At 39.3% G+C, this 25,125-nt stretch overlaps 1 protein-coding gene across 2 annotated transcripts in view; it reads left to right on the top strand.

Moving 5' to 3' along the window:
- Positions 1-9,928: 9,928 nt before the first annotated feature.
- The window catches only part of NCKAP5 (NCK associated protein 5), a 640,533-nt gene continuing 625,336 nt past the window's right edge, over positions 9,929-25,125 (top strand). For both annotated transcript variants that reach the window (XM_063116607.1, XM_063116609.1), the window contains exon 1: positions 9,929-10,059. The gene's annotated coding sequence lies outside the window, so the exon portion shown is untranslated. The remainder of the gene's footprint in view (positions 10,060-25,125) is intronic.

Here is a 25,125-nt window from a genome sequence, read left to right on the forward strand (position 1 = left end):
TTAACTGAAAATAAACACAGCAGGACCAAAAATGGCATGTTGTATGTGATTTCTCAGCAGCACATATTCTGAAAAAGAGCGGCAACACAAAAAATGATGAACTTTGCTGGTGGACTGAAATCACAAGCCAGGAACCTACCAAATCAGTCCAATGAAAGATGGCAGGAAAAAATTCCTGAAATGGGGGTGTCATCTTCAGAACATCTCCTTTGCAAGTCCTTAAAATGATGCTAAGGTGGCACACCTGTCTAAAACTCTTTTTCAAAGAACAGTATAGGTAACCCCAAGTTGTCAGACAATGTAGCAGGACTTCTCCCCTAGAGAACTTGTATCAGCAATCCAGTACACCATTATTTCTAAAAGCTATATATATATATATATATATATATATATATATATATATATATATATCCACAGAAATGTTCTGTGAGGCCAGTGAGTATAAATGCACAGAATTTGTGTAGCAGATAATTAGTTTTCCATTCTCTGTGAAGTTACTGCATTACCATAAATTAGATTCTCATTCTCAGTGGGATTCCTCCTTTGCCATAAGTCCCCCTACCTCTTTCCCCGATACCTCCTTTCTCCCCTCAGCCAACACACCAGCAGCCCCAGGAAGGAAAGGAAGGCAGTGGAGAATTGCCATTAGAAACGGTGGAAACAGCCCTTGCTTGTTTACGTCTTTACTTCTGAAGGATTGATTATCTTTCCTGCGATATCTGCAAAACACACACACACACACACACATTTCAAAGTAGTACTTTCCCACTTCCACTCTCCTTGGGGCTTTTAAGTTGCTTAATAAGAAGTGTTTCAATATATTTTTTCAGTTGTGAAAGGTTCTCCCTCCCTTCCTCCCCCCCCCTCTCTCCAGTGTTGCTGTGACATGTTAAAGGGGTCAATTTTTCAGAAGGCTCAGAAATTCGAAATAGCTGGTACTGTACTCTCCTAATAAAATCTTTTGGCTTTGTTGTTGTTGGCCATCCATATATTCAGATACTTTTAGCAGGTGATATCGAATGTACATAAGGCTAAAGGTCAGAAAACCTGCAAGCTGTGAGTCACCATTAAGAAATTCACCGCTGGTTCCATAGTGCTACCTTAGCTATTGATATCATTTTCTGTGCCAGCAAGACAAGTTTGTACACTTCCTCAGGAGCCCATTTACGGAGGGCAGGTGTTACTCTTCCTCCTTTCCCTTGTGTTGCAGACTCCATGTAATAATCCTGCCTAAGGAGTATAACTTGGGATTCAAAATTGTATCCCAGTTGGCAAAGCTGAACCAATAAGAAGGACCACAAACTCAAGATTTTAAGTGGAGCACAATGCTCCATATGTGGACAGTAGGGGGAAACTCCTAAATGACCACATAATACAGCCTCCCTTCACCAACCTAGTGCCCTTCTGATGCCAATGGCCATGCTGGCTGGGACTCATGGGAGTTGCCATCCAACACATCTGGAGGCCACCAAGTTGGGGAAGGCTGGAATAATAAAAATAGGTGTGTGTGTGGGGGGGGGGTAGTCACAGAGCAATCATATACTCACACACAAAAATGTAAAAGTAGAAAATACAAAAATGGAACAAAAACAACAGACAAGGCCAGAGTAGTCCTAGAAACCCCCCTGTGCACATCAGGGGCCCTGCTAGCCCGCTCAGCCAGCAGACCGCCTTCATGGGGCCACTTCGCTGCCACTTTGGAGAAACCCCCTCAGTTTTGCTGCTGTTGGGTGGGAGCAGGAAATCCCCACAGCAGAGGACAGCACAGACTTTCCGGGCAATGACAGCTGTCATTGAGGTCATGGAGCCCATCCCCTGCTCTCTGCCTGGCCCTCCCGCACCTCCCTTCGACCTACTGTGAGGCTTGATCTGCCTCCACAATGTCCACATCTTTGGTGCACAATGAGGTCACCACTAAAAATGGTAACCTTACATTAAAAGGAAAAACCGTGGTAAGCCGGGGTGGGTGGGTCCATCACTGGAAAACCTGTTGAGTGCGAGTATAAATGACACAGTGCCATGTTGCAGTCACCATGGCATATACAGGGCATATAGAAGTTCTTTGGTGTATCTGTCATGGTGGCAGTGTATTTGCCATTTTACTGGCATTGTGCAGCTTCCACCAAATTCTATAACCTTTCAGCTGGGGGCTGCCTATACAGCACTGAGTTGCCTCTGCATTAAACAAAACCCCACGCTTTCTCTGCTGCAGGCTAGCAGCGGATAATCCTGACACAGAGGGAGGGTGTGGGGTTTCCAGCAGCCTGGCAGCTCGCCAACCCACCCCCTGCCTTCTGCCCAGGCTTCCAGTGACCAATCAGTATAAAATTGTACCCTAAAAGGGATAATAATGTGACAAAGAAAGTAGTAACAAATCAACAAAATGAAAACCCAGCCCTATATTCTAAGTTTTCCAGCAATTCTGACTTACAAAGCATTGTATGTTTTAACGTAATAAAGAAATCTGGCAAGATAGAACCCCCCCCCCAAAAAAAAACAGAATGATACAATTCTTAAGAGAAGAACAGAAATAACAAAACATTAAAGAAATAATGTTACCACCATCCTCATCTATCAGATGCAAGTGAAGGTGTGAGAATTTCATGTGCTGACTATCTCATTGAAACCATCTTTTGATTCCAGAATCATAGATATATGAATCAATTACTTCTTATACCAGGGACTTTGGAAATCTTTATGAGGTTAGTAAATAGTAGTAGCAGTAGTAGTAACGTTTTGTTCTCTGTTGCAAAATGCAAAACTTTAGGAGATATTTTCAGATTTGGAATAATACAGTAAGGTTCAAGGTAATCAGTGGTGTAGAGCAGGGGTTGGGAACTTGTGGCCCTCCAGATGTTACTGGACTGCAATGCCTATCTTGCCCAGCCAATGAGGGGTTATGGCAGTTGCTACTCAAGGACATCTGGAGGGTCACACATTCTCCATCCCTGTGGTAGAAAGTGTCTTGAAAAACCTGTTGTAGTGTCTTCAAACAAGCTCAGGCTCTTGATAGGACAAGTAGTAGTTGGGAAGCTGTAGTCCACCACGTTTTTTAAAATCTTTTCCCCACAGTCTCAATCACTTTGCTCTCCACACATTCTTTATATCTTTGCTTGTTGCTGCTTCCTCTTTCCTCAGAAAATTATAAAATTAGGATAAATTGTCACTATTATTCATTCTAGGTTATTATGACTGTTTTATCAATTCCTGTGCTGTTTACAGTTTTGTATTTGATTGTATATTTTTTTTTACATGTTTGTATAGTATTTTATATTTTTAACTGTTCTATGGAATCTTAGTTTTTCAACTGTTTTTCAACTCAGAGAACATTTGTTATTGGGTGGATTGGAACTGTAATAAATAAACAAATATATCATATTTATGAAAATTTGAATATTCATACTGATGACAGAAATAACATTTGTATTTGTCATAGTGGGTAGAGCTTTTTGTTGTGATTTTTGTTGTTTGAGAGAGGATATAGAGCCTGTTGAATTGGGGAATAGCTAGTATTTGGTATGCTTTGGCTTTCAAAGTTAAGAATATTTTGATAGGGTATGATAGTCTTCCCTATCTGATACTTTCCAGATGTTTTTGGCTCCAGACAACATGACTAATGCCCAAGAATCCTGGGAGTTATACTCTAAAACATCTGTAGGTTGGGGAAGTCTACTGTATAACTTCCCCTATTCCCTTTATATGCCACATTGAAGCTCTACCTATTTCCAATGATGATATAAGATCTGAATGAATACAGACTCATCAGAGTATCTTTATCAATGTAGCTGTCATTTTACCTGAACTCTGAGTGAAGGTACCCTTGAAATTATCTCACCAACCAAAACATTAATTAAAGGTAGGATCTCTGTAAGTAGAAATCTTTAAAAGCAGGTTAGATAAGGATGTTTGGATAACCGTAGCAAGTAACAATCCTATGCACACTAATTTAGGAGTAGAGATGTGAAGGTCTAAGGAAAAACCCAGAGAAAAAAGTTATCATTAACATGTTTTTTCTCCACAGATCAAAAAAGCATCTAGAAAAAATATGTGGGTTTTGTCTTCTAATTTTTCTGGTTTTCACTCCCCTCCCCATCAAGATCTTCACATCACTACATGGAAGTAACCCCTACTGAGCTCAATTAGAATGAAGACTGAATTAATAAATATGCATAGGATTGGGTTACATCCAAGGTAGTATGGATGACTGGAGGCCCTCTCAAAGTTGCTTCTAGCTGGATATTAGATGTCCATACTTGAGATGAGGATTACTAATTATGTGACAGTAGCTTACATTTGTACAATCATTACTCATCAAGTGAGAACTTAATTTAATATTTCAAGTATGTCTATACCACACTTCATCCCATTTAGGTTCCAATAAGAACCACTAATAAAACGCTTAAAACACTAAACAGGTCAAACATCACCAAATCCTCAAATTATCTGGCATGACTTCAAAAACAACGTATCAATGGAAAATATCCACATATTCTGGTCAAAGTCATTGAGAAATAATGCAAATATATCAAGTTTCACATTTCAAGTCATTCCTGTGAAATGATTCACCATGTAGTTATGATGATTTTCCCTGTGATCCTTGCCACTACGTTATAATGCCTCACTCACTGCATGGAAAAGTTTTCAAGTGGTTGCATCATAAGAGGCAAAGGACTGGATGCGTGAGGTTCAAATGTTCATAAAGGACTAGAGATCAAGTAGTGAATAGTCATGTGAATCAGTCACAAGACAATGTTAGCATTTCAGCCTCTAGGAGTGAGTTGAACTTGCTGACCCAAGATTAATTTCTAGGATTAATTTCTGAGCGAAACGTTGAAGAATCAAACAAAAGAATTTGAACAGCTTACATCAGGGTGGGCAAGTTGTGCCCATCCCAGACAGCATAGCCAATGGTGAGGGTGAGGGGAGTTGCAGGCTAAAAGATCTAGAGGGCCACAACTTGCCGAGCCCCACGCATACATTATCTACTTACCTTCATCATCATCCTCAATTTTAAATTGTACCCTTTCATATCTAGAAACACTTTTAGTTGTTTTAGTTCATGTTAATTCCTACTGGACATATTCCTAATTTAATATATTCATAATAGATTTCTAATATAATACATAACTCTCCAAAGACCCCTTACTTCCATAAAACATTGAGTGGAAAATATGTTACATTTTAGCTGGAAAAACATGCCTTTTCTATATATCATTCTATAGATTAAGGCCCTGGCTTGGCAAACCCTTAGACATATGTCGAACTTTTATTCTTCTGAGCCACTTATTGGAGAGCTACAGATATAATCATGAACATGCAACCTTACACATCTAAATGACCTGGTAGGACATCCAAAACATTCATTATATAAACATTCAGAAAGCAAGCCCTTATGAAAAGAATATTAAACACTTAGGATACAATCCTGCCTTTATATGTGGCAACCATTAGCATGGGTGTGTACCTCGGTGCTGGCCTTCATGCCAGACCATGGAAGAAGGTTTCCCTCAGTGATGTGTAGTTCCAAAAACCCAGTGCCAACTGCATGTTATATGTTAGGGTTCGAAAGGGCCCTGGAGAGATGAAAAAAGGGCTATTATTTTTTGGCATTCCAGGGCTACCATGCCCCAGGACCTGGTAGACCTGTGTAAGTCATTTTATGTGGGCCTGTTTTTCTTCTACTCAGACTCTGACATGTGATACACCACAGTGGAATTTTACGAACATCTTTCCTTGCATAGCTTCTCTGATTGGCTCCTGCATGACTAGACTACATAGGAAGATGCCTATTTTGCACCAGACTTTTTTTCCCCATCTAACCCAGTATTGTCTAGCCTGACTAGCAGCACAGCTCCAAGTTCTCAGGCAGAAAGAAGTATCTGCTCCTTTTTCTGGTGATGCCTGGGATTGAACTTGGAACCTTCTGCATGCAAACCAAGTGCTCTACCACTGAGCGATGGTCTCTCTCCTGCGACAGCAACTGGTACAGACCTATATGCACAAAACAGCCCAAGCGTACATAGGGCCTCTCATTGCCATTGGCACGCTGCTTTTCTTTATGTACAACCCATACTGTTTTCCTAGAATTATTCTAACATGAGATATTTTGCTGAATATTGCTTGAGTAACAGAGTTTCTTCATTCTAGAATAGACTTAATCATAATAGTTTTCTTGTTGTCCATACTTTGGCACCAGAGATTAAATGTTCAAAGCCACACAAATTAATAAAGTACTACTATTATCTTTCAGTAGGAGTTGAATTATTCCCAATGTTTGGTATTTTGGTAGTCACTACTAATATTATGTTTGTTCTTAGTCATGCAAATACTGGAATATGCTAATTAATAACTTTGTGAGAATTAATAGCCTGTACCAAATTCACAGAGCCTTAAAGCTGTTTTGTTCCCAAATTTGCCCAGAGGCGAAATGATTCATATCTGTACTTAATTAGCAAACTTCTTTTGGCCTGCAAAATATTAAGACTTCTACTAGAAGGCAGCTGAGGAAGGAAGAAAAAGGAAAACTTTACAGCAAGGGAGACTTGGTCCATAGCTAGACCTAAGGTTTATCCCAGGATTGTCCATCTAAGTGCAAATCTAAGTGCCACACAGGGCATCCAGTGCTCAGGCAGGGGCGAACCCTGGATGATCCCAGGATAAACCTTAGGTCTAGCTGTGGCCTTGGAGTCAACAACTTTTTCTTCTGGTTAGGCTTCTCTGCCTTTTAGATGTATGACAAGAAAACTAGCAGCTGACTATTTTCTCAGCATGGAGAAAAGCTGTGTGGTGAGAATAGGTTCGGCATATTATTTATTTATTCCATTTCATTTTTTATATTTCTATACCACCCCATGGCTAAAGCTCTCTGGGCAGTTCAAAACAGCTAAACCCACTAAATTCAACATAATACACAATATAACATTTAAAAGTTTAAAAGCACAATATAAAAGTAAAACTAGGGTGACCATATGAAAAGGAAAGAGCTCCTATATCTTTAAAACTTGTATAGAAAAGGGAATTTCAGCAAGTGTCATTTGTATGCATGCAGCACCTGCTGAGATTCCCTCTGCATCACAACAGTTAAAGCTGCAGGAGCCCTGCTCTCTTGACCAGACACAAAAGAGAGTTCTGCTCCTGCAGCTTTAACTGTTGTGATGAAGAGGGAATTTCATCAGGTGCTGCATGCATACAAATTACATCTGCTGAAATTCCCTTTTCTATGTAACTGTTAAAGATACATGAGCCCTGTCCTCCTTTTCATATGGTCACCCTAAGCAAAACCAAAATAAAGCCTATCAAAAATGTAGTGATTTAAAATACAATAATAGGTTTAAAACAACAGAACTAAAAGACTAAAATGCCTGGGAAAATAAAAAGGCCTTCACCTGATCCTTGAAAAAGCACAACGTAGGCACCAGGTGAACCTCTCTGGGAAGCCCATTCCATAACCAGGGCGCCACAGCAGAAAACATCCTCTTTTTGGTAGCCATCCGCCTCATTTCCTTTGGCAGGAACTCCCAGAGAAGGATTGCTGAAGCTGATCTTAGAGTGCAGGCAGGTATTATGGAGCTATTCCATGTGTCTGGTATGGAAAAAGCTGGCATCCTTAAAACATTACATGTGCATACACATGAAAAGGCAGAGGAATAAGGGCACTAGGGCATGAGAAGGGAACAACGAATTGTGAATGGACAAGGTGTCTTGCCTCCAAACTGGTGGATGTCTCATTATGATCCAGTCTGACTTCCAAATAATTAACAAAGGTTGTCCATACATTTCCAGGCTTCACTGATGCGAGGAAAAAGTGAAGCATATGTAGAAAATTAGCACTAAGATTAATATAATGATAAACCCATCAGAGAGCTGCAACTCAATGGAAGCTGTATGCATTTGTAAGACCCCTGGCCATAATTAAACCCCCAACTTTTCTAGGAAGTTAGCACAAAAAGGGATTGCACAGGGAATACTTAGAATTTAAAGGCTCTTGAGCATGAATTTTAAAAGGCTTGCACGCAGCGAACATGTTAAATCATGCAGCGCTTTGATAATTAAGTGGGGGTTCTGCCTATATAATGTGTATTTCCCTTTCAACACAGTTACCCTTAAGTGCTGCATTTTTCTGCATCTGGCAAGTGTTGTTAGAATTTGTGTGTGACGACTGTCAACATATATTTATGGAAAACAGTCTTCATTGTACGCCAGCCAGAGAATAATCTCCTTTTCTTTAATGCGTTCATTCTTCTTGATACACTGATGAAGATCATGATGATAAGTGAATGTTTAAGTAGTTACGGTTTCACAAGCTGAAACTGTGTCATAGGTACTATGATTTTTACATAAGTGCTTCTCTACTGTATGGTTTTAAGCTAGGACTTGTGGATTTCACTGTATTTTCAAGGCACTAATCCCCCCCAAAGTTAAGCATAACTAATTCCCACTAAATTCTATGGGAGGGAACAAAACAATTATTCAGGGAAGAGAACTTCAAGTGCTTACTGTTCCCTATATGTAGCATTTACTGCATGATTTTCATAGTTATTTTCTTAATGGGTTACCCAAACATATTCTTAGTATATGATTTCTCAACTTCTCATAATATTTATACATCAGAAATATCTGCTCAACATTTACATTTTTGGATAGTTTTACTTGCTCCAAGTAAAGTCCAAATCTAACTTATGCTCTTGTGCAGTCTTACCAACAAGTAAACCCAACTGAATTAACTAGGAGTGAATTCTAAGAAAATATGCATAGAATCAAACTGCATTTTATTGACCAAAAAGCCTTTTGCATCACAATCTAAGGCAAAAAGCCTTTTGCATCACAATCTAAGGCAAATTTACTCAGAAGTAAATCCTACTGAATTAAATGGGGTTACTCCTAAGTAAGCATGCATAGGATTGCAGTCTTAGAAAGCAAAGATAAAAAGAAAACAGTAAAGATACAAATATGAAAGAGTAACATATGAGAGCTACAGTGATTGATAAAGAGGCAAGCCAAATGTACTTTATTCCATTATTGACTAACAGATTGGAACCTTCACAACACATTTGGCATAAAATAATCTGAAAATACAGTCAGTATATTCATTGATAATTACTTTCTGCATACAAGCAATATAGGTGTATATCTGTTCTGGAATGCTCGAAAAAGGGAAATTAGCACTTACAACAAATTTTACAATCATCTTACTAGATTTGCTGCTGAATCCTGACTTGTGGCTTGTTTATTTATTTATTTATTTATTTGTTACATTTATATACCGCCCCATAGCCGAAGCTCTTTTTGTTTTTGTATTGCTTTCAAATTAATTAAGAACGTTTGCCAAAAAGTATTAATGACGTAACTCTGCCTATATAATTGAGTTCAATGCTGCTATGTAAGAGCCAATAATATTCTAGCAAATCTCTTTTCATGAAGTAGTCGGGGAACGCTTCTGGGGCCTATTTCAGCTGCTGAGGGGCGTGCTTCAAATGCAAATTACTGCCAAATGAGATTCTTTCTACATTCCAGCCAATTAAAATACACTGCAAGGGCAGCTGCTTCAAAACAAACAAAACAAAAACCGTGTAAAACTTTTGCAGGCACCGGGGCAAAAGTCGCTAAGTTTGTTAAACAAGGTAATGAAAGTAACACAAAGCTGTTAATTTTATTTGATTGTTTGTTTTTTGCCAAAGTGGTGGAATCTCTGACTGACGCCGGTCTACAGTCAGAAGCTAAGATGACACGTTGAGCACCACCTTAAAAGAGACAAAGCCGGGAGTGTTTGTTCGGGTGTCAGTTTTCTGCTCTTGGCTCTTTAAACCATGTGCGTTTGGCTGCTCGCCCTCTGTGGAGCTGCATACAAATATTGACAGAACACAGTGGTATTTGTTAAGCTGGATCTGGGGAAGTGAATGATTAAAACGCCGAAGGAAGATCTGAGAACTTCAGACCTTTCCTCGCCTCCCTTGTTCCCTCCTCCCCTATAAACTTCCAGCGGTAGAGCGAAAGTGAAAATGCTGAGTTTGGCCAAATGAGAGAACACTGACCTTCTTTCCCTCAGCTCTGCTTTGCATTGTAAGTAAGAACGGGCTTCTTAAAAATGCGTTTGGTGCACGTTTTGAGTCTCGTTAGAAAAGAGGGGTGTGAGTTTTTTGTTTTGTTTTAATGTGTGGCAGTACTGAAACGAACTTTTCAGGCTTGTGATTTAATCCTGAAATTGGGGCAGAAGTTATGAGACAATCTTTGCCCATAGACAGATGATGTTAGCCAGTGACTATAGACCATCAAATATTAATGTTACCTTTCTCACAGTTCCATTACGGAGACTGATAGACATATGAATCTTCCCAGACGTTTTAAAGACACACTTAGATCTGAATATCTGGGACTTGTGAAATTCACCTCAGAATTCCACCTAGCGGTTCTCAACTGAGAGTTTAAAGTTTGCTGTTCAGATTGTACTTGTGAAATGTTAGTATCTCTGTCTCTTAGTTAATCACCGTCATACTGCTTTCTGGAGAAACCTGACTTCTGGAAAACCAGTTTGACCTCGGGTTTAATTTTAATTTGAATTACTCTTGAGCATGGGAACATTTTCTTTACTGTGTAATGCTTCTTTGAAGAAATCACTGTATTAATGAACACCCAAACTATTTCCTGAAATTTACTGTCCGTAGACAACACAATTAAGTTTTTAAAAATGCATAATATACTAGAAGCGTGATATTTTTTTTCCACCTTAGTAGCTCATTGTAAGTCTTTGGGGCTTCACCTTTGTTAAATGTAAGCAAAGAATCTTTCATGCTATGGGGTCATGTTGCAATAGGGATTTGGTTAAATGCGCCTTGTTAATCTTTAATGTGTAAGTAGCACTGAGTATATGCCAAATGGAAACATTTAAGAAACACCCCATGCATCAATTGCCAAAATAAATGCTGGCAGTCTACAAAATAGTATTTTAAAAACAATTTTGCAACAAACTTCAACATGCGAGTTCAAATATTCCACAGTCCTTTGATGCATCTTGGAAAACATGCAAATGCAAAGTTGCCTATTAAAATCCTACAGTTGGGGCTTGGAATTTTGCAAGCTTTCCTCTGATTGAATGGCACTTATTCATGAAGCTGGTCCACTTAAGCTCAATGGAACAGCTTGTTTGAATCAGTACTACGCATCATTAGAGTGAAATAGAATTAGGCTCATAGTGAATGTTTATCGGCATATAACATTATGTATGATTAATATTGAGAGCTAGACAGGAAAACATGTTAACATAAAAGCATTTTGTGTAGTGTCCTTTAAGAAAAGCAATATGGGGCCAGAGATATAGAGGGAGAGGTGGGATTAGAAACTGAAACTTCTGGATTGCTGCTTGGCCTCATTCGCTGGGCAGGGCCAACATCTCAGGGCTATTAGGCAGAGTGAGGCAACTGCCTCAGGTTGCAGACACTGAGGGGTGAGGAACAGTGTCAAGGCATTGGAGGGCAGGGCTGTGTGTGCCATGCAGCCTGCTCTCTGCCCCTAAACTAGCCTTCAGATGTGATGGAGGGCAGTGTTCTGTGTCCAGTGTCCAACAACTGCCACTTTCTGGTCAGCTTTTGTGTGTGGAATGAGGAGAGGTTCCATCTTGCCTTTGATTCAGGCAAGAAAATGTATCAGTCTGGTCCTACTCATTCCCAATCTTGCCTTACTGTAGTATTTTATTTGTTTTCCAGCCACCCAAATGTTCAGAGGGTAAACATAGGTTTCCCCATTTTATCCTTGCAATGGTTTTGTGATGGAGTTGTAGTGGTAGTAATAGCCGGAAAGTTGCTCCATGAGTGATGGCTGAGTGGGAAGTTGAAATGGGTCTTCTTGATCCAAACAGAACACTCTATCCATGATATGATGCAGGTTCTCAAAGAAAAGAAAAGGTGAGGGCCCCTGTTCCCTTTTGGCATGGGAGGTTGTAGTAGAATCCTTCCTAAATAATGGGTCTCCCATTATTATTATTATTATTATTATTATTATTTATTATTATTTATTTATATAGCACCATCAATGTACATGGTGCTGTACAGAGTAAAACAGTAAATAGCAAGACTCTGCCGCATAGGCTTACAATCTAGTCTCCCACCAGTATGGTGTAATGGTTAGAACGTTGGACTGTGATTTGGGAGAACAGGGTTCAAGCCATGAAGCTCCCTGAATGACTTTGGATCAGATTCACAGCCTAACTTACCTCACAGGGTTGTTATGAGGACAAATTGGAGAGGAGGAAGATCTTGTATGCTGCCTTGGGCTCCTTGGAGGAAAAGGCAGGATATACATGTAACAAACAAATAAGTGCATAATACAGTGATGCGATTCACAAGACTGATAAGGCTTTCTCACATAATTCCTGGCAATAACATTCCTTCCACCCAGTGTAAAGATGCCAGAGTAGTGTTGATATCTTCCCGGCAATTCTTTATAAACCCAATGACCATATAATGATGGGTGGACAAACTTAGGGGGTCATCACCTCATTAAATGAAAATCTGTTAACTTTCCAACTTAGTTAAGCAATAATGCCACATCAAAGGACAAATCAAAAGAGCTACTGTTCCAGAGGGATTTGAGAGGTATGTTAAGGAAAACCATAAGGAAGCTGAATGCCTTAAACATGGCTCATTTATTCCAATGCATTTGCTAGCAATAGTTTTATTGGGAGGCTGCTGAAAGATTTACATAAAACTAAGTACTTTTCTACTGGACTACATTCTAAATCTGTCATTGACATTAAGAGAAGAAACATAATAGATAGACACTGTAAATATTTCTCTGAAGCAGCACTGTTCATTGCAGAGGTCAACAAAACAAAAATCTGAATGGTGTGAAAATGTGGAAGAGATTGAGTGAAATATTATATGTATCAGCATCTACGTTTCCTATAACATTCTAGATTTAATATATTTAGGGTACTATCCAATTTTAATCCTATGTAGAGTAAATCAATTGAAATGAATGGAACAAGTTAGTAACAACTAACCAGTCCCATTCATTTCACATTGGGCTTACTCTATGTAGGACTAACATTGGATACGTCCTATACATAGCAATTGTGGGCATTAGCAGAATGGTGGCTAAACATCATCTTTGTCTTTCTGCAGATGTTGTACAAATCAATCCAAAGTATGACATAGTGACCATGTTCAGACAACACACTAAGACACAGTGGTCAAGCATTTTGAGCTAAACATTATGGCTTACCATGATGGCTACATAAGCACGGTTTAAACATGCTCACTAACCATTTACTCAAAAAAGTTAAGTCTCCTAACCATTGTTTAGCATGTTGTTTGAACAGGCCCAGTGTCATCCTAATGCAATTGGCAGTCCATTAGCAAGGGGTTGTGGCACACTTGTGTTTGCTGGGGTGGTGGGGAGAAGGTATTTTTTCCTAATCTGCTGCACTGGGAACACTGGAGAGTGAGGTACAAGTCTCACCCTCTGCTAGAGCTAGGGCTGGTTTGTCCTCTATTTCTGGCTGGGGGGTGGGGGCTGCAACTTTCTGTTTCCTATGCCCTTTATGACACTTGTTCTGCAGATTGGCTCCCTATTTATTTATTTCATTTCATTTCTATACTGCCCAGTTGCCAAAGTTCCCTGCGCAGTTCAAAACAATTCACAAAATCACAAATGCAAAACAATAAGATACAGCATAAAATCTCAATATACAAAATTTAAAACAGTTGAAAAAGCTAAAAACAATTTCAGTGAAATACTAGATCTGTTAAAGACACCTGATATAAACGCCCCATCATATGCCATTAAATGCCTGGGAGGAAAGGCAGTGTTGGTGCCAGGTGGGCCTCAGTGAGGAGAACTTTCCATAATCAAGGCCCTCTCTTCTGCATTCAGGCCATTAACTAGGACGTGCATTAATTGCATTCATGCAGTTCACATACATCTAGCTTGGCTACAATGTAATCATGGCAATCTGTGTGGAAAGGAAGTTAAATACGATGGCCAAAGTTGCCACCGCTTATCATAGAGCACCCTCTATGTTGGCTGAGGGTGTTGAGAGTTGTAGCCCAACACATCTGGAAGTGACCAGGTTGGGAAAGGCTATCGTAGAGCGATTTTTGGCAGCATCCCTGTGATGGTATAATGTGTGGACCAGTCAAAAGTACAAGTTTTTCCCATGGTTATATCTAGTAAGCAATTAGTGTTTCAAGCAGATGCAGCTGTACACAGGAAGGGCATACAGCATATTATGAATCACTAGACTTGTGGGACAATGTCTAGTATGTTTTGTATTGGCCAGCAGGGCATTTTAATTTTGAATGAAGGTTGTTTCATTCTGTGTCTTCATGCCTTTCGGATTCTCTTTGCTATTTAAAAATATGCTTTACAGATTTGGTTTTGTTTTAATTTTATATTTTGTTTGAATACTTAGGTTGGTTGGGAAAGTGACGAATTTGTAAATAACATCCTGATACCGGAATGTAGCTTTCTCAAAATCTCAGCTTTCATAAAAATGAAACAACATTCTATTCCTCATTTTTAGAATGTAAGCTTGACAGCATGTAGAAAATGTCTATTGATTGGAAATGGGGCTATCGTACCATAGTGAACATTCTTCTTAACACTTATTCTTTGCCACTCACATTCCCTTCTCCCTTGCTTGTGTATTACATTGTGGTTCGTATTAAGTATTTTAGCAAGTGTTCAGTCAGAAGAAAATAAGTGAACATATGCAAATTTGAATAGTATCTGCAATTCTTTCTGAGGAAAGAATGTGATCTGTCTTGGGACAGCACTTGGACATTGTGGTACAGTGTAGACTCAAACACACCTGCTAATTTGGTGGCAAATGGCAAGATGTTCATTATGCATTAAAAGTTCAGGCTGTAATCCTATGCACACTTTCCTTGGAGTAAGCTTCATTGAATACAGTGGGACATATGTTTGAGTAAACATGGATACGTTTTCACTGTCAGTCTTGCACTTTTAAGGTGGTAACTGTAGATGCTTCCTGGAAAATAAACATACAGTAGATTGTTTATGTTAAAACTGCAGCACACCTTTGATTGGAATTTTTCCTACTGTACAAAATTGAGTGGGATAACAGTTGTACACAGAAACAAACAGTTGTCTTAATTAACATCGCAGAGTATTTGGCACTGACCCTGGTCTCAAAAACCAGACTTTATTGGGAATTTTGCATGAGCTGGGACTACAGGATTCACTCTTTGTAACAGCTAACAGATGTTCAATTATTATTATTTTGGCGCTCATTCTCTGCCCCCCCTCTTTTCTTGCTCCCAGTGCACCAAATCATTTCTTTCAGCTATTCAGTTTAGTTTCTACCACTTCATGTTTTTGGCAGACCAAAAGCATAACAATGAAGTTGCCTTTTTAAGACTTTGTAAGACAATGTTTTGCATGCACTTGCACCAGGAATGAGTCACACAATGCAGTTACAGTCGCTTATGAAACCACTTAATGGAATCATCTGGAGTGTCACGTTTTCTTCTCTCTCAAAAAGTACTGATCAGTAAGGGTACAGTTGAGCTGAAAGAGGAAGCCAGGTATCACAGATCCTTTTATACGCCTTGAACACACACCACTTACGTTTTAAGCTACTTGAGAGAATGTGCAGAAGTGTCAGGAAAGAGGCAGTGGAAGAAGGACTATGTTCTAATTGTCTTGGCAACTGGGACAACACTCCCTGTTTTACCATACTATTGCACAGGGCCAATGTCAAGGGTAGGCATGGTTGGGCACCTACCGAAAGCCCATGCCTCAGCAGGGGGGCACTGACAAGAGTACCCTGTTGTTTCTCCCCTTCACCATTGCAAACTGCTTGTTCACCTGCCTCTCACTCTGGCCTGGACAACAGTTGTAGTGAGAAGGAGAAACAGTATCTAAGCCACCTAACTGCACAATGGGGCATAGTATTAGCCGGACATTATATCCCAAAAAGTTGCAATACATAAGAGAGGGGTTTTACCAATACATGTATAAGCTGATTGGATGCATTGCTTACTAGTCCTGTAATGATTCTAAACCTGTGGGAGATGCCTTTAAGTAGCATTCCTCAAAGAATGAATGCATTGTTACAACAGTCTGGAGGAACTGTAACAAGATATAGGGTATATCTGAATAGTGATTTCTCCGAGTCTCAGGTGCACTCTTTCACTATACCCAATCCCTACAAACCACTGGCTGATGCATGAAATTGCTCAGGTTGCTCATGCTTTGCAGTGTACACATGAGTAAATATGGAATTATGTGGGCTGTGATGACCCCCACCGTATACTGCTCCTTTATTCCTTTCCTGAATCAAAGGACTCAGTGCAAGTACAGGTGTCAAGTGGTTTGGAATGCTGCAACACACCTTTCACTTCTTAGGCCTTATACGACTCTGCACCCTTACTCCAACTTCTCCCTTCCACTGCCACCATAGACATGTATCCTTCCCAGGTATTCCAAGGCCCACACCAGTAGTAATGAAATGTAATTTATTAACAAATAGTTAGTGCAGGTACAAAAGTGTGACAGTTTCCTCAGTTCTCAAGTGTAATGGTTATAAAGTACAATGCGTAATGGTTTCAGTCAGTTCTTTCTCTTAAACATTTCACAATATAACTTCAGGTTCTCCTGCTTACTCTAACCCTACTGGGCTACACTATTTTCTTCCCCACATACTAAACCATTCAAACAACAAACCATGCAGACCCTTCCTATCTCTATCTCAATCTCTCTTCCAAACTCCAATCCAAAACTCATCCCAAAACTCATACCTTCTGTCCTGTCAGCAGAAGCATACAGTATATACTCACAGAGTCCTTCGACTCCTCCCATTCTCTCATGGCCAATCTAGACGCTCCACGCAAACATCCAATCAGCACTCTCCTTCCATCTGGCACTCACTGGCTTTATACTTCTTTAAATCTGGCTTTATACTTCTTTAAATCTTTTCAATCATTATTTTTAATGAACCTTTATATCAAATTTAACAACACAGTCTAATGCAGTAGAACATCACATGGGCATATAACCCTATGCCACTTTTTTTTAAAAAAAGAAACACAGTTTTCCAAGTTGTGAGCAAAACAAAAAGAAGCTGTTGTGAAAAATATGACCTTGGTTTGGTCTTTCTTGGAATCAATGGAAAAGTTTGCAGGAATGCTATGTTTATGACCAGGCAGTTCAGAGACCGTGTAAATAATTCAGAAGGCCAAAGGTTGACACTGAGCCATACATTCATCAGAGAAGGGCAATCTTTATTTCTGTTCCAAAGAATCAGTGTTCTAGGGCTCAGTGGATAGAATATTACATCTGGATGTGGGAGATCCAGCTTCAAACACCTTTCTTAGCCTTGCAGTTTATTAGATGACCTTGAGCAAATCTCAGTCTCTTGCTCTAACCTACCTTATCAGGTTTCTGGTGGATGATAAGAATCATAAAGCACTTTAGACACTGAAAAGTGCAATACATGATTAATCATGTTGCTGGGCTGTGTGCATCTTGAGGAATATAAAAAAAGTGCAATGAAAACTTGTAAAAAGGTTATTTGTAAGAAGCAGCAGTAGCTGCTCTTTGTAATATAGTGAATCTTGACTTACAACATAAATCAAAAGCTCTTCCTTTGTGGGTTCTGAAGAGCTGTGAAGGATGATGAGCAGAAGAATGAAGGTTTAGTAGGATCCATTGAAGGGGAGATTGCTCAACAAATAACAGGAGGAGGAGAATTCTAGTAAGATTAAATGAACCTTACTAGTTCATTCAAACGTTTCCTCATTCCATTAAGTCAAATCGGATTCACTAGGGTATGTTGTTCTCTATATTTCCTTCTGTATTTTCATTATAATGTTTATTTTACTTGAAGGATTCATTGTAGATCTAAGAATAGACTACCATGGTATTATGGTAGATTAAAACCAGATTTTCTTACAAATGTTTAACATCATCACATTGAATCATATTTCTTCTTATGTCCTCTTTCCCTCTTGTACAGAAGTAGGTGGCCCCAAGTTGTTCATCATCACTTTTCCACAACCCCACAGTCACCTCTGCATACCATATTCTCCTTCCTGTCCTCATGGTTTATCTGCTTTGGGAGAAGGAGAATTTCACTTGCACTTTCTGCCTCCTTAGGGAGAATGTGGCGATAAGGCTTGTGAGCCTTAACTCCCAATTTCCCTGCTTTTTGGTACTTGGTTGAAAACTATAAAGCCTTAACGTTGTTTTGTAAACCATAGGTTTTTTGTTGAACAAATTTCATGGCTTTGTAACGGATGACCAGATACTATACAGTGGACAACCAAGCCGGTGTCAGCCAGTATGTTACACCATGTTGACATCCAATATAAAATCAAAGCTAGTGTTATGCATTGAATTAAATTTTCAATTTAATTAATTAACCAAAATGCTTTCCTCTCCCTCATTTTTAAAGATAAAAAGATGAAACTTGGCACCATGATAGCTCCTAAGCAGCGATTTAGCCATCCCAAGGTTGAAGCAAATCCAATCAAGCCTTGATTTTTAAGATTTTTTAAAAAGTTAAAACACAAATCTCTTTGGGGTCTAGGGCCTAGAGCAGTGCAAGTTTAAAAAACTGAAATTAAAGATAAAGAAATTTGGCACCATGGTAGCTGTTAAGTTCAAGATGGCCACCTTATATGTTATAGTCTGACAGAAATATTAATTAAAAATCAAACAAAGGATTTTTTTTAAAAAAATAAAAAAAATTAAAAAAGAAAAGCTATTCCATCAAGTAGAAGATCAAAGGAAATAGAAATCATCAAGATTTTAATTAGGTAAGGTGTAATTTAGCCAGAAAATGTGGATTAAAAATCGTCAATGAAAATCTTCAGAACCATTTTGAGAGATTTTTTTTTCTTTTCTACTTTAAACTGCCCTCCTTCCCTCAATCTTTCACCAATCTTCTTGAAATTTTCAGGTTATTTAAAACCAACATTTCTTTCTGGCACATGTAAATTTCAGGAGGATTGGCAGAACATTTTCTATTTTATGAATGTTAGAATTACCACTCCCAATTACCCCTTTATAATGGTAGTATACTTTTTTTTTACTGTCCAACCTTAATTAAAGGGACACTGCTGTGTCCTTTTAAATAAACTGATATTTTCCATGATGTTGCTCCATAATGTTGGAGTTACGACTATAAGACACTATTCTTGAGTTCTATAGTTGTATAATTGGCTTAACTTCCTGAAAAGAATAATGCAAAGCAGCAGTCCACTAGATTTTAATAAATTGGGAAATTCAAATGGGGATAGTTCAACAAGGTATGTGGGCCCCAGAACATTGAATTGAACATTAAAGCAAACCCGCAGCCAGTACAACTGCTCTATAACTGGTTGGACTCTAAAACTTGCCACAGCAGCCAGGAGTATATTGGGTAAATGAAGGTGAAACTAAATCTGGTGCTCTCCAAATGTTTTTGACTTCAACTCTTATTGGCTCCATCCAGCATGGTCAATAGTCAGAAATGCTTGGAGTGGTATTCTAATATATAACAATTATATATAGAAGTATAATTTACTGACAGTCTTTTAGTCATTCCAAAGCTGTTTCTCCTAAGAAGGGGAAATCATTTCCCCTTAAAATCAAGCAGGATTTAACTCTTCTCACATAGCAGTAATTAACGTTGATAAATGAGAGGGCATAGCTGTGAAAGGCCTTGGCAAGCAAGGCACATAGCTGTGGTTTGCTAAATGCTACTCATTCTGCCTTAATGGAATTACTGCTTTCTAAAACATGAGTGCCTTCCCTTGTCCAAGGGACCACAATTATATTTCAAAGCCAAAGAGCTTTTCCTCACTCTTCTGTGTGGTGTGAACAGCTAAATATAGACAGGGGATCATTTTCAGCAGTACTACTACTGCGGTAAGCCACATGAAGCTTGGGTTTTGTCACGCTACCACAGTGGATACTCGGTTCATCCCACATTAGTTGAGTTTTTCTCAAGGACTGGAGATTATGCTTTAAGAGTGGCTTGTTACACAGGGGAGTCATCAACAGGAGTCGGTGGTGATGACATGATTCATGTGAAGAGCAGGAGAGGAGTGGAAGGGAGAGTTAAGACTGTTCAAGCTGGAATGAGTTCCAAGGCTTGCTCATTATCTTTTTATCTCCCTTGGTGTATGGGATAAGAATAACATCTGAGCTCCACCATTTCACATCCTGTTCAGCCATGCAGCTCACATTGTCCTATGCAAAGCAATACCTCCCAACCTACAGCACAAGTCTAGCCTTACCAGCCCACACTATTTCACAGGGTTATTATAAATAAATGTCTAAGAAAGAAATTGTAAAGCATTATGTACACTGAACAATGCTCTATATGATTATTTATGTATTTATTTATATAGCACCAACAATGTACTTGGTGCTGTACAAAATATACAAATAAAACAGCAGTACCCTGCCTAGAGGCTTACAATCTAAAATCACATTAAAACATATGAAGGGGGGGAAGGGGTTCACAAAGCAGAAATAAGAGAATAATCATAGTAATAAGAAGAGTAGATCAAGCTAAAATACCAAAACGTATTGAAAACAAATGAGTTTTCAAACGCATTTTAAAATCTACAATGAATTTGTGGTACGTAGTTGCTCTGGAAGAGCATTCCAAGCAAACGGGGCAGCCAGAGAGAATGGGCAATGCCGGGCAAGAGAGATAGAAACTCTTGGGCGGGAGAGCAACATAACATTTGAAGAACGGAGGGTACGAGGGGGGTGGTAAAGTAAAATAAGAGAGGAAAGATAAGAAGGTGCAAGACTATGACACGCTTTGAATGTGAGCAAAAGAAGCTTATACTGATTTCTATATGGGATCGGAAGCCAATGAAGAGATTTCATCAAAAGAGAAACATGGTCAAAATGACGAGCCAAGAAAATAATCTTGGCTGCAGAATGGTGAAGAGAGACCAAAGAGGAGAGATGAGCATAAGGAAGACCAGTCAAAAGAAGATTACAAAAGTCCAAACGGGAGATAACCAATGCATGGACAAGGGTCTTAGCAGAAGATTCAGATAAGAACAGACGGATCCTAGCAATGTTATATAGGGAAAAAATGGCAGGACTTGGCTACAGCCTCGATATGTGAGGAGAAAGAAAGTGAAGAATCAAAAATTAAGCCAAGACTACGAACTTCTTCCACCGGATAAAGTGTGACATTATTAACAGTAACAAAGAATGAAGAGTGAGGGGATGGTTTGAGAGGGAAGACAAGCAAAACTGTTTTTGCCATGTTTAGTTTTAAGTGACGCTGAAGCATCCAGGCTGAGATATCAGACAAACAGGCTTGGGAGAAGAGAGATACAATTGTGTATCGTCTGCATACAGGTGATATTGGAGGCCATGAGAATGAATAAGATTACCTAACGATAACATGTATAAAGAGAACAACAAAGGGCCAAGTACTGAGCCCTGTGGCACCCCAACTTGAAGGGGAAAAGAAGAAGACGGGTGGCCATTAGCACATACGCTAAATGAGCGACCTGCGAGATAGGAGGCAAACTAGTCATAGACAGATTTGTGGAATCCAAGGTCACATAGGGTAGCCAATAGGAGGTCATGATCAACCATATCAAAGGCCGCAGTAAGATCCAAAAGAAAACAGGCCTTTAGATTTGGCGATAAGAAGATCATTCATAGAATCATAGAATAGCAGAGTTGGAAGGGGCCTACAAGGCCATCAAGTCCAACCCCCTGCTCAATGCAGGAATCCAACCTAAAGCATCCCTGACAGATGCTTGTCCAGCTGCCTCTTGAATGCCTCTAGCGTGGGAGAGCCCACAACCTCCCTAGGTAACTGATTCCATTGTCGTACTGCTCTAACAGTCAGGAAGTTTTTCCTGATGTCCAGCTGGAATCTGGCTTCCTTTAACTTGAGCCTGTTATTCCGTGTCCTGCACTCTGGGAGGATTGAGAAGAGATCCTGGCCCTCCTCTGTGTGACAACCTTTTAAGTATTTGAAGAGTGCTATCATGTCTCCCCTCAATCTTCTCTTCTCCAGGCTAAACATGTCCAGTTCTTTCAGTCTCTCTTCATAGGGCTTTGAAAATTACAATGAAGTAATTTTACCAATTACTTCATTGGTAATCTTAGTAAGAGCTGTCTGAGTAGAATGCAGAGGACGAAAGCTAGACTGAAAAGGATCTAAGGCTGAGGAACTAGAAAGAAAATGAAGACACCGGGAATAAACCACTCATTCCAAGACTTTTGACACAAATGGCAGCAGAGAAATAGGACAATAATTGGCAAGAGAAAACATATCGAGAGAGGTTTTTTTTAGAATGGGGGAGACTGAAGCATGCTTAAAGGCAGAAGGACATGTGCCAGAAGACAAAGAAGTGTTAATAATGTGGAGTAGGGAGGGAAGAATGGTAGACGTAAGATTGATAAAGACGCGAGAAGGGATAGGATCAAGAGGGCAGATGGAGGGCTTCAAAGAATGCATTATACTAGTAAGTTCATCGGCAGCAATCAGAGGAAATGCAGAGAAAATTAAAGGGGGAACTGGAAGTTGAGTAGTGAATGTTGGGGGAGAGATAGTAATAGCGAGCTCAGAGCGAATTGTTTGGATTTTGTTGTTGAAGAAAGTAGCAAAATCCTGAGCAGACAAGGAGAGAGGAACGGAGAGTGGGCTGGGTTTCAGAAGGGCATCAAATGATGTAAAAAGCTGCCGAGGGCGCTTGGCTTGAGACTGAATAAGGAGAGAAAAATATTGTTGTTTAGCCAACGAGATAGCAGCAGAAAAGGATGAGAGAACAAATTTATAATGAACAAAATCTGCCCAATCCCTGGACTTAACAAAAATAACAAAAATAATTGTGAATTGTACAGGTTACTCGCATCTAAACCTACATTGTGGATATATCAAAAGAACAATAATTACTGGGCTCATAGGAGCAAATTAAGAGCATCATCAGTTGGTTGGGGAAATCGCATTTCCTTACCATCACTTTACTCCTGCTTTGGTCCCACAATACTTCCTCTTTCTCCACACTGGGGAAAAAAGTGGAAGTAAACAATGACCATGTGGCCCATTCAGTGGGTGTTTTTATCACAATGCTTTTCCTGCACATAGCAGGAAATGGCGGCAAATGTTGCTTCCCTCCCCCCAAAATGGATTTACCAGGGTCTTATTTGTTGTTGGAAGAAGCTCAGAAGGAGTGGGAGTCACATGGGAAGCAGATGGTGTCATCAAAAGGACCTGCAGAAAACCGTGAGTGGGCAGTAATGAGCATGCGATAAAACACTCATCTGATGACACTTTAAGTGTAACCTTAGGTATTTTATGTGCTATAGGTCAGTATAAAATTCTTTCCCCTATCCTGTCTCTTCTATATCAAATCCTATAGCTTCAAGGCTTAACAGTCCTTTCTCACCAGAGTCTGTGGATCCTGAGCCCTTACACACACAAGTTCAAATTATCTACCTCCCATCATGGTTTCCAGTTCTGTGCCTTTTGTGAGCTGTGATTCCAGGTTCTCATAGACTGATATTGTTCACTTGTTATGTAGTTCAGCCATGTTGTTTTTTTGGTGAGGATGCTCACATAAATTTATTTTTACTTCTAACTGACCTGTTGCATTGGAAGGAACTGCCATGTCTAATCTCCCTGGTGCTATCTTGATACATCTCTTTATTTACCTGCCCACCCAGCTGCTGTGGACACATTGTGAGCTGCTGGTGGTAGAACCAGAAAACATTGAGTCTTTCTACAGAAGGCATTTATTGTGTGCTCGTCATTCCTTATTCATGGCTGTTTACACATTCTTTAGACAATTTAATGGCAAGTTTTCACTTCTGTTTAAGAGTACTTTAAAAAGTAGAGTGGTGGTTATGGGGGCTGTCATGATAGTGCCTGCACTTCCAAATTTACGACTACATCACTGTGAGAGGCTGCTTTGAGTGCGGACTAATTCATTGGCATTAGTCAGCAAATTACTTTAGGCTATTCTAGATTGGCTGAATTGTCAGGCTTGGAAATGTGAATGATATTGTGGAAGATCTTGAATATCCAAGCATTGTGCCTATAAATTAGGTGTTGGACATACTGCAGGGAAATATTCCAAATTTATACAGCTGGCACCAGCAAAAAATAAATCATGAAATGTCCTGCAAAACACACAGGACATGGTTATCAGAAGATGCATGATGGCCTGCTATCTATATTTTATCTCTTCTGGTCCAGTAAAAGGAGTCAAAACATGCTTAATGGTTGTATAGCATGAGAAAGCTGCAGTAATCTTAAATCAGGTTATCTTTGAAGAATTACGCAGATGTGAAGCAATGCACATTTAAAGCTTCTCAGCTACTTTCCTTGAGCATTGGTAGATCCTTCAAAAGTTCAATAACATAAATCAGGAAAAGAGAGTTCCCTTTCTACAGACTCTACTTGTTGGAATTTGGTCCCACATCCAAACTATAATACTGGTGTATAAAAAGTCAGTTCTAAAACCCTCCAGGTGGAACACAAGTTTTGTCTACATGTAGGAGGAGACAGCTGATTTATTAGGTTTATTACGTCATTTCCTACATAATTCATTATGTATTTATTTATTAAATTTATATACTGCCCCATAGCTGAAGCTTTCTGGGCGGTTTACAAAAGTTAAAAACAATGAACATTAAAAAGTATACAAAATTTTAACCATCAAAAATATAAAACCAGTATAAAACAACAATATCCATTTAAACAACAACAGTTCTGGGGTCCATTAAAAAACAAACAAACTTAGCATATGTTGTTAAATGCTGTTAAATGCCTGGGAGAAAAGAAAAGTCTTGACCTGGTGCCAAAAAAATAAAAAGATAATTTCCTGTAGCCCCTAGGTAATGATGCTGACTCAAGATGATGGGATTTTTCTCCAGTTGACTTAGTACCTCAGAAGTCAATAATCTTTTTTTTTATTAATAAACCATACATTAGGAAAATGTATTGTGATTCTTTGGCAAGACATAAGCAATGCATGAGGGATTGCTATTAACAATAAAAAGGAACTTTACTGAAACATCTCCAAGCTATAATGGGGGGTGGGGACTAGAAACTAGAAGTTAGTCCCCTTGGAACAAATCTGGCTGTCCTAGTAAAGTAGTCAAATGAGCCAAATATGAGTAATTTTGCAACAAAGG

Source organism: Elgaria multicarinata, chromosome 2 (assembly GCF_023053635.1).
Source record: "Elgaria multicarinata webbii isolate HBS135686 ecotype San Diego chromosome 2, rElgMul1.1.pri, whole genome shotgun sequence".
Taxonomy (NCBI): Eukaryota; Metazoa; Chordata; class Lepidosauria; order Squamata; family Anguidae; genus Elgaria; species Elgaria multicarinata.